Source organism: Balaenoptera musculus, chromosome 7 (genome assembly GCF_009873245.2).
Source record: "Balaenoptera musculus isolate JJ_BM4_2016_0621 chromosome 7, mBalMus1.pri.v3, whole genome shotgun sequence".
Lineage (NCBI taxonomy): Eukaryota > Metazoa > Chordata > Mammalia > Artiodactyla > Balaenopteridae > Balaenoptera > Balaenoptera musculus.
Genome location: NC_045791.1, coordinates 38,563,224 through 38,571,857, shown reverse-complemented (window position 1 = coordinate 38,571,857; position 8,634 = coordinate 38,563,224). Strand labels below are relative to the sequence as shown.

The 8,634-nt window shown below is 35.0% G+C and overlaps 1 non-coding gene across 1 annotated transcript; it reads left to right on the top strand.

The window, feature by feature from the left end:
- The first annotated feature begins 2,188 nt into the window (after nucleotides 1–2,188).
- Nucleotides 2,189–2,348, top strand: LOC118898644. Its single transcript, XR_005020787.1, has one exon. It is a non-coding gene; the product is annotated as a U1 spliceosomal RNA (small nuclear RNA).
- The last annotated feature ends 6,286 nt before the right edge of the window (nucleotides 2,349–8,634 follow it).

The window sequence follows — 8,634 nt, the reverse complement described above, 5'->3', positions numbered from 1 at the left end:
AGTTCACTATCATTTATAATATCGGAAAATGAGTTGTTTTTAACCAGTATCTTTTCCCTCATATTTTATTTTACATTTCATTCACCCAGTTTCACTGTCTGGTGATGATCATCTGTGTAATATATGTTAGGAATTTTCACTTGAAGGACCATGTATCTTTAAATGTCTTCTCTTTATTCGTCCTAGTTCTAACACATGTAATTTCCCCTTTAATTTGACATCATTTAACGGCACATTACACGTCAATGATGTGATCTGTGAATATTTACAATGTTCATGTCATTTTTATTTTCTAATCAAATTTAAGTAGCTCTGCTTTTTATGACATCATGAATTCTTCAGTCTTTTTGGTCTTTTTGGGACTAATTATTCCATTAGTTCCTTTGAACTAGCTCTGTGTTGTCAGTCACTTCTTCCCTTTTGATCATAAGACCTTTGCTGCCCTCCTTTGCATGTACAGTCAGTTGTAGGTCTATGCAACCAAGCTAAGAAGCAAGTACTATGTCCTCATCCTTGCAGACTGCTATTTCCAATCATTTCTGTCCGGAAGGCACTTTGTAGGTAAATCTTTCTATTGTAAAACCATGGCTTCTAAAGTTCTTACATACTGAAAACACATTTGGATACATTTTAAAAAATATCTTTTATAAAGATAGTAAATATTTTATGCAAAATACTTTCACTTGCTAAGACAGAGATTTAAAGAAAACAATGAGTAAAAAAATAACCAGTAGAAAAGCAGACTAAATTTCACTTGTTGCAGTATTACATGACACATAGTCTATGTTTATTTTTTAACGCTGGTTTGGGCAGAATTACAAAATGTCTTAGATTCAACTTTTGAAAAAATGTAGTCTTTCCTGGTACTTTCCATATCCATTTGCCTGCTAACTTACATGAGAGTTTATAGATGTGATTAATTTTAAATAGCATAAAGGCAAAAGAAAATTTGGAGTGATTTAAGCATGACTTTGTCTTTAACCCTCTTGTTTACTAGGAACTTTTAACGTTTCCTCTGTGGTGCTAAGGCGCTCTGCTGTCTGTCGGTGCCCTCTGTAGTGATGACGAAGAGCGCACAAGATCAGCTTTGTTAAACGCAGTAGAAATTGACTCTCAAAATTTTCTCCAGAATGCAAATGCAGCCTATTTGAGATTCACATATTCTCTGAAAATAAAAAGCCAATAGGAGTATTTTTGCATTTGAAGAGTTCTCCCGCAAGTACTAGACACTGAGAACACAACCTGACTGCTTTTTTAGGTATCATTTTTAAATATTGCAATGTTATTTATTTAATCTGATTGAAAGCACCACCATGAATATTTATGGATAAACTAAAGTTAACCTAATATATTTTAAAAAGTAGATTTATGATTTAAGATTTCAGATTGGTTGGCAATGGCTAAGAATAGTCCAGAATTTCTGCCTTTATAAGCCAAACAATCTTACATTAAGCCTTTTAATTCTCCATGAGGCTGTTTCCTTAGCTATCAAATGGAGATAATTTTAAAGCTAAACTCTTACAAAGAATGTAGTTTGTACTCTACCAAGCTCTACCCAAATAACAAGCATGTTTATTTCCTTATCTAGATTTAGTCTGATTTAACTATGAAATAGTTAAAATCTGTTCCTCCCTTGTCATTCTACTCCTAAACATTGCTCCCACTGCCCCTTCTTCTGGGAATCAGGTTAGAGAGGATTAGTCCAAGCGTCAGGCAGTTGCTGAAATCAGGAGGAACTTAACAGGACCTGGGTAGTGTCTAGGAAGAGACAACAGAAATGTGCCCTCTTGAAAAGAAGGCTGGATGAAGCTAAACAGGGATTAGGGCCCTAGCTAAGTGGCCTGAGGCTCAGGGCAAGGGATTCTTGGCAGAAAAACTCAGACCCAAGCACTACTGTAAAAATAAGGCCCTCTTTGCTAGAGTTAGGGTCAGTCCAGAATATGGTGGCCCTTTGAAAGCAGAGCTAGTTTCAGATGATGTCTCTTTTAAAATTCTTTTATGTTACAAAGTCTGCAGATGTGAGTTTGTGTGCTAGCTTTGCCATTTCCTGGCTGCCTGGCCATTCCAGAGCCAGGTTCTTCAATTTCTCTGAGCCTCAGTTTCCTCCCTTGTAAAACTGGGGATAATCGTGAAATCATATTGCTAAAACTCCTGATCTAATGTCTATTATTAAAAATAGTAGGTATTTGTAATTACCTGGCAGGGGAGATACTGTGATCATGAAGATGGTTTTCCCAGGGCAAGGCTTATCCATTGCACTCCAGATGTGCTGACCCCTACAATTTCCCCAAATGTGGGAGCCTCGACTGCATAATTTGTGGTAGTGGGGGACTGCGTTCAGACTTAAAAAATAGTACTTATTAAAAGTTAACTGAGTCTAAATCTGGTCAGGATAAGAGCAGGCATTGGATAGGTCAACCTGAAAGTAACATCAATGACTTTATTTAAGAGGAACCAAAGGGGCCATGAAACTCTTTTCTGTATTTCTGGAATTATATGATATATGTGATTGTCTGTTCTATATATTTCCACAGTAGACAACTCTGGAACTCACTGTAGGAAATTGACACGTGGCCAGGGCTCAGCTCTTGTACCATGCTTTCTAGGAGTCAGTTGCCATGTTCATGCTCGTATTGGCTCATACTTTGATTTTTCAAAGATACCATTCCTACAGTGCAAGTACTGCCTAAGTCTTACTGTGATTCCAAGATGTGTTTACAGTTTGTGGAGGTAGCTCACATGATTAATATTTCAATGTTAAGAACCAATTCGCCTAAAGGATAGGTGGTATAATTAATTTTGCCTCTTTTTTCTGTTTAGTGGCATTGCCACTGCGAATTTTTATAGAGTTCATATTTAACTTTCAATGCGTGTTGGGAGAGCATTTGCAAAAAAAAAAAAGATGGTTATTCAATGGACCACACATCGTTTTTATTTCTTTTAGCTTAAAAAAAAAGTGACCAATTTTATTAACTCACTTCAACATAGTCACCACTTAAAATGTTGGATGAGGAAAGGGTGAGGGTTTTGGGGGGTGATTGATAAAGCCACGATTCACCCGCCTTCTTACATTGTCTCAATTTTCTTTTGAGGACAAAAGAACACATTAAACATTTTAATATTTAAACTTTCATAAGTAAAAGTAAGAAGTGATTTCTTTAACAATGTTGAAAGTGAACTTTGGAACTGATAAAAGTAAACATATGGGCCCTGGAGCCAGAATATCTGGTTATGAATCCCAGATTTGCTACTTCCTAGCTGTGTGACATTAGGCAAATGTCTATGCTTTTTTGTGCTTTAGTTTTCTCTACTTTAAATGGGATGAATTACAGATCTCACAACACTGTGTTGTGAGGAGTAAGCAAGTTAATACATGTGAAGCATCTACCTATATTTGTAGGTTTACAGGGAAACAAAATAATACAATGTAAATCCAAGGTTTAAAGACAGAGTAACACAAAACAATACGTAGGCTTTAAAATTGTCCAATTAGATAAGTTTTTCTTTGAATAATTATAATAAGGATATTTATTATACAAAGTCCATAACACGGTAATGTTATTTAGAAGTCTCTGAAGTTTTTTTAAGAAAAAATTGAGCCATAGACTACTAGCAGCGCCCTCCATCTCTACCAGCTCAGGGTTGCGCCTTGGCTGTCAGGTTGTTCTTCAGTCAGAACATTTAGCAGTTTGATGGAGAACGTCTCCATTTTCTAGGTGCATTTAATAAAATGCGTGTTTCTAAGTCCTGTGCATGTTACGTTATTGGTGACTGGATACTTGTAAAAAGTTAAGGTGGTTGTAGGTAGTAGGCCTCCTTGGTGATGCCTCTTATTTTTTAATGCCTTCTTTTGTAGTGTGCAATTTAATCAATGTTTTAACTGTGAGTCAAAAGTACGTATTTTATGAATTCTCCTTAAAGGTTTACGGTTTTTTCTTTTACTACTAATATGCAAAATGACCATTTTATGTCTCTAATGATTGTGCCTCAATAGCCCAATACAATTACTAATAGAGAACTACATGGTCTGAAATGAGCTATAATATAATTATTTCTATCCCTGGGTTGTGGGTAATTCAATCTTCAGTGCTGATGTACTCAGTTAAACATGGTGGATTTACACACCCACAGTCTTAGGTATGTATCTAAAGAGGCCAGCTGGTATCATGAATAATAATCATTTCATTTTGCTATTTATCTAGCGAATATCTGGTTTCTGAAAGCCTTATATGATTTTTCTCAGGTGCTCAATATTAATGAAGGAGAGAAATTTATATGAATTACCTAGACTTATAGGTAATTGAAACAGAGTCTGCCAAAAGTAGAAATGGTACTTCAAAGTTTGTATTTTAAAATTTATTTTTTTCCATGTGAATTTACTGAAAAGCTATTTCTCAAAACAGTCTCACAAGCAGCTAATGCTTGTTGTTTACTGAAATTTGTACTATATTATATATTCTTGGTAAGTTAATTACAATAATAAATACCACATGAATGATTGAAATAGAATAATGGTGATATGCTTTGACCTTGTTTAAAGAGTTATTCTGTAGTTCCAGTTTACATAGCCTTCTACTCCTTCTTATACTACTCTATAATTTCAAGAATTTAGAATATTAAACTAGCTCTGCTGCTAAAGGAAAATTGAGACTAACTGCTGTGATTACACATTTGTTTAGCACCAAAGTTGCTAAGCCACAAGAGCTGAAGCAAACACTGAATCATGAAGACTATTAATTGAGATTGACTATTAATTGAGCTTTTGCTACCCCAAAGCATCTATTCGGTAAATATAGCACAAAGTACTTACAGATCCAACTGGCTTAGAATATTTTTTCCACCTCTGCTATGGTGCCTGAAGTATCTAGAATTAGAGATATTCCTCTGGGTTCAGGCATTATCACAATTGTTACTTGGAAGGTTAAACTGTTACTGCACATTGGCCTACGAACACATATGATCTTGTCAGGTGTGTAGCTTACACGGTATTCCGAAATTAAAAAAAAATTAGTATATTGGAATAGAAAAACCCCCAGTTCATGGATTATCCCGGAAAGGGTAACTTTGGGTGGCATAAACAATGCAGGGTTTAGCTCTGATATAAAATGTTATTATGAATCTAATTTGTTTGCCATTGAGCCCAAGTATTCATTCTTTATGAAAAAAAAAATCAGTGGAGATATTACTTTACCTAAAATGAAAACTATGTAAGTTCTTTGGACTTGATGAATGACTTACCAAATATTTATTACATATTTTTTGGCATTGGCTGTGTGCAAGCTTATTTCTAGGATTGGTGTAGGGGTGCGATAGCTCAGAAATAAATAAAATACAGTTTCTGGTCTTTAAAACACTTTCAGTTTAAAGGAAGAGACAGCTTTTATACAAATAACAGTGGACAGTAAATGAAATAAGAAGCCGAAGCTCTTGAGTAAGAAGGTTAAGGCCACATTTCAAATTGCAACACTGGAAAACTAAATGTAAGGTAGGCATTCCAGATGTTTTCTAGAAAGTACTATGGAAATGTAGTATAAGGGAAGACTTTTAAAATAAACAAAACAAACATAAAACACTTATTTTATTATAAAAATACATTCTTTTCCCCAAAATAAAACAAAATTAAGAAAAAAATTTCACACTATAGATAAACGTAAATACATTAATATTTGTTCTTCCATGAAGACATATATATTTTTTCCATCAAAATGGGATCATTCTAAAAGAACTGTTTTCTAATCTACATTTTAACTTAATATATCATGGACTGCTTCCTATGGTAATAAATTACCTTGTATAGTACTTGAATATTTATCATTTGTTTATTCATCTAATAAAAAAATACTCACTGAGAATTCACTATATTCTTGGCATAGTCATTGTACAGGGATACAATGATATATATCAAAGACATGTGCTACTGATGGTACCAAATCATAGTAGAATTTGATGCAAAAGAACAAGTTGAATACAAGAAGACAAGGGAAAAACAGATTTTTTATCTCCTCTCTACTTAGTCATGGTTGAGAATGTTAGCTAAGTATTTGGATAACATACACGTTCAATGAACTACAAGACCAAGGTACTGAGAATTACTTAAGTCTGTTCTGCTTACAAAACAGAGATGATGTCTATTTACTATAGATATAGATGAGATTATGCAATAACAACAATAATAACTTTAAAAGTAGAATAGGGAATTATAAAAACATAAGTACAAGTCCTGGCTCCATCACCCAAAACCTGTGTGACCTTGGGCAAGTCAGTTACTGAGAAATTGGTTGAAGACTTTCCACTGATTACTGGCCTGGCCCTAGAAGTTCAAAAGGTAGGTAAAGAAAATTCTGCTTTTCTGTCTCCACATGATTCTGATCATCTGAAACAGGAAAGCATAAATTAAATGCTGGTTGAACATACAGAGAACTATTTCTTACTAAAGTATATGTTTTCAACACAATAGTTTTATAATCATTTGTCTGTCATCCATTTATCCACCTGTCCATCCAACTATCTACCTATCATCTATCTATCCTCTATCTATCTATCTATCTATCATCTATCTCTCTATTGTCTAGCACCAGCCTAATCAGCCGTAAGATCCTTTTTCTACATAAATGGGTGTAGATTTTAAATTCATTACAGATAGAGATGGAGAGGAGGAAATTATTCTTTTCATAAATACAAGAGCAAGTATGTATTAAAATATGTGTGAGTAAATATGTGTCCATATGTTTATGTGTGTACCTAGTTCCAGTCTTTTCCAATTGTTTCCCTGTACAAACCTTGTTCCCTTTCTTAACTTTTCCTCTACCTAACCAAATACGAATGCACCAGAAAGCTCTTTAAGTGGAAGAGGGTATGCTCTCCAGTTGTGTAGGATTGGTCCATATGTATAAAAAACTAAAGGGAAATAGCTCTTCACTTAAAATTAGTGTTCAAAACAGAGAGTAATTAGGTTTAGAAGAAAACTCAGTTAAAGTTGTTATGTGACGACACTATTAGAATTAAGAGGTAACTGAGATTTCCCAAGTGATAGCAGATAATTTGCCATTTAGCCTGTAATGAGGTTTGAAAAAAAGATGCTCAACAAGATATCAGCAGTAACTTAGAAAGGCATTTCTTAGAAGGTCCACCCAGTGTGCAGTTATTCCTTTATCCTTATAAAAGAGACAAATTGTCTAATGCAGTGTACTCTCAGTAGTTATCACTGGTGCTCCCCAAAAAGATTTCTATTGACCCTAACCATCTCTACTGACTATTCCCCACCCCCGCCCGCCCCCTCACCCCCGACTCTCTCCGGCCAGCTTTTCCTAGTTTTCTGCTGAGCTATTCTGTCATAAGCCATCTGGGTCAGATGTGGTGGGATAGTACAGAAAAATAGAAATCATAACCTTCAGTGTTGTAGTAATTACATTTTTACTTGAAACAGTCAGAGAAATATGATGCAATCTTTAAATGCATATGCAAATCATGTGCAAATTATATGCTAATACATGTGTGGCCCCCCTAACTATTACATATAACTGAATGCAGCCCTTGGGAAAATCTTATTGGAGATCATCGGTCTAATGAAAATTGCTGCTGCACGCTAATTATAGTGACATGTGTGCTGCTGTATTGCCCCTTAGTGGTGAGGGGGATGACAAAGGTTAGTTGAAGTTAGATGACTGACTGACAGAATTATGTCTGTGATCATAGATGTAAATAGCAAAATATCTCTATTCTCTAAAATCCAATTTTATGACTTTACACCTAAATTAAAATGCAACATGGGTAGCTACTGACAATGTGTTCAGGAGGATAGGGGTCTAGGATACAAAAGACACAAATTACCACTTGACTGATTCAGTTTAATCTTTCTTTGCTATCGTATTTTCACCAATTTTTCATTTCTTACCAGTTGGCTAACTCATTGGAAATATGCAGATTATAGAAATATACTCCATACATTTAGAGAAGTAATATCACATTCACATTTCAAAAATAAGCCAAATGCTAAAAGGATTTAATAATTCCTTTGAAACAGGTAAATCCAAGTTCCACTATGTTCAGGCTTATGATTTTGAGCAAGCCTTTTCACAACTTTGAGTCTTCAATTACGCAACTATGAAAATATGATAATATAAACGCCTCCTTGGGTAGCTCACGGATCGCATGAAATACTATTTTGCAGAGCCTGTAGTATGACAGATACATGCTTATGGACCTATCATTCTATTTGAAATGAGTTCTTATTAAAAGTATTTGTAATATCTAAAAATCTTCTGTTGTCTAGACTAATTTCTGATTTATGATATTTACATTTCCTAATTAGAGAGATACTCAATATTTGAGAGATGGCCCATTCTTTTTTTTTTTTAAGTTTAATTTTGTCATATTTACAATCTCTGAATTCTTAATGTTTTTGTTTTTGTTTTTAAATTTTATTTATTTATTTTTTGGCTGTGTTGGGTCTTCGTTTCTGTGCGAGGGCTTTCTCTAGTTGTGGCAAGCGGGGGCCACTCTTCATCGCAGTGCGCGGGCCTCTCACTGTCACGGCCTCTCTTGTTGCGGAGCACAGGCTCCAGACACGCAGGCTCAGTAGTTGTGGCTCACGGGCCTAGTTGCTCCGCGGCATGTGGGATCTTCCCAGACCAT